We start from the raw sequence: 2,646 nt of genomic DNA, 5'->3' as shown, positions 1-2,646 counted from the left end.
ACCTACAGCCTTGGTATCCTACCCCTATTTGCTTTGATGTACACTCTTTTAGAGGAGTATGCTTTAACTTCATGCATTTACCCGGTTGAAATAAAGGTTTTGGGTCAAAAGGTTGAACTAGATACATTCTATAATCGAATATAGATTGAGCTTGAATAAAGGGTTTAATTACTTGGTAAAATATCCATGGTCGTTATATTTGTTTTATGTGAAGGTTGGTGTAAGTTAAAATTAGACATTGTGATCACTATGTAAGCTTCAAATCACCTTTTCACGCCCGCTCGGAAATAGGCATTGTGATTATTGTGTAATTTCCGAGATTAAAGAGCTTAGATCACAACCGATTACATGATCGGTTTGGTTGATGTCGATGGTTTTAATCTTGTAAGTGATGCTCTACAACGTTGATTTATGACTTACTTTGTGTTCCGTCATAGTTAACGGTAAATCGGGTCTCCCCCGTCATCTTGGGATGTTTGACTCCACCCCAAGTAAATCAGAACCTTCATGTCCACTTATACCGTTTTAAATTTACGTCATGCGTTTATATATATATTTTATATGCATAGGGGTTTACTGATTTATTTGCTTGCATTTTGAACTCACTAGGCGAAAGCCTAACGCTCTTTCTTGAAATGACTTATTTATCAGGTTCCTTTAGCGAATGGGTTCCGAAGGGTTAAGGGAGCGATGTCTCGCAAAAGTCTTTTGTAGTTGAAGCTTTTGGTGAAATGGGAGCGTAGCGGTTTTCATTTGACGCGTTTTGTTGGAGATGATATAAATACCCGTCCTTAATCTAGACATAGGATTGTTTAGATTAGTAGGTTGTTATTTACCGTCTTGCTAGTCGGGTTTTTTTTTTGTAATCGTTACACTCTTCCCCTTTGTTGGGCGATTTCTTGTAAAACTCTAGATTCTGCTATATATATATTTTCGGCCAGTTAATCTCTTTATATTTTTTTGTTATGGGTCTTACATTTTATAACTAACTATGGTATGTTTTTATAAATTGTTTATATAGAACGGACTTGAAATCCTACAAGTCAGACACACCACATCTTCCAAATACAAATCCATCCAATTCCAAATCCTTCCACGAAATCAAAATCTCCCAAAATCATTCAATCAAACCAAACGCCCTCTGAGTTAATCGCAAATTTCTTAACTTATGGTCGTAATTGATTTTTGATGTAAAAACACGTACATTATCCCATACATTGCTTTCCAAACATATTCTTATAAGACCACAAGAATTAAACAATGAAGAAAATTCATTTAAAGTTTTTTGGTCGATGGGCGTTTCGTTAGTCAATATTTTAACTTTACTATTCATTTTTTTGACTCAAAATTTGTATTTCCCAGTTATTAAACCTAATTTGTATTAGATAGTCCAAATGAGGGCTTCCTATGTAATATATGAGAATACTAGTTCATGAAATAGAGTGTTATTTATCGGCAAACGAGGATTTGAGTATCATTGTGATAAACATGCTTGAATAAAATGTGCAATTATTAACGAGCCTTAAAATCAAATTAGAAGTTGAGAGGGATTTTAGTATATCTGGTATAGCTGATCACATATAAATCATCAAGCAAAATTGCTCTCATTGTAATCTCGTGATCCCCATAACCGAAACTCACAAAGATAACATAAAATGTTAAAGTTTTTGGTGTGTTATTGAGGCAAGAACGCAACATAAAGTGTACAACAAATGTTGATGATAAATCACTCGATTAAGATGAATTTGGTGTTATGGTTGAGTTTTATCTTTTACACAACAACAAAATATGTTAAATAATGGATTAATATTTATTACATGTCGAATGCCAGGCCTTAAGGCCATGGAATTAAGTGATGAGGCAACATGTATGTTACTGTCATAAATCAATAAGACAAAGACATATCAAAACATGAAATTGTTCTTGATGTTTAAACATGATATTGAATATATATATATATATATATATATATATATATTGTACGTAGAAAAACAAATTTTGATGTTGGTAAGGTCAAGATCGACAAGAAAGTCGCATACGTCGGATCTCGACCCACTGTCCATCAAATTCCAACCCATATGCAACATGGGGGTTGTATAGAAAGTCACACATACGACACATACAAGCAAATTCAAAGTTTTCATGTAATATCACACAAAGTGAACTCAAGTTCGTGTATAAATTTGTGTTTAGGAGGCCACATCTCAAGCAAGTTTGGTTGAAATTGCATTTAGTGAAATGCGACTCTAAAAGTGACCTAAAATTTGCATATGAGGCCATGTAGATCCTCTATTGGTGCGACATAGTTTAAACTGATATTATGTAGTATAAGCTGGTGTATGATTCAACAACTTGTTTATAAAACAACAATATTTAACATGCTAATAGACAACCATTTATATGCTAATATTTGTAAAGAATGTGATTCAGACCAAAAAAAATATTACTATAAAATTTTGTAAACTTAAAAAAATGGGGAGGCTCCACTTTTTCTTTTTGGGTTAACATATCACAAAAAGGAATTTAGAAGGTCACAAATGAAAACAATAAAACTACGAGGGTACATAAACAAATATCATCATCAAGTAGAATCATGGTAGCCGCTGCTCGAGTTTAATTTCCAATCCCGAATCATTAATTTCATAA

This window comes from Cynara cardunculus (genome assembly GCF_001531365.2).
Source record: "Cynara cardunculus var. scolymus isolate 2C chromosome LG 11, CcrdV1, whole genome shotgun sequence".
NCBI lineage: Eukaryota > Viridiplantae > Streptophyta > Magnoliopsida > Asterales > Asteraceae > Cynara > Cynara cardunculus.
This window is presented reverse-complemented; position numbering follows the sequence as displayed.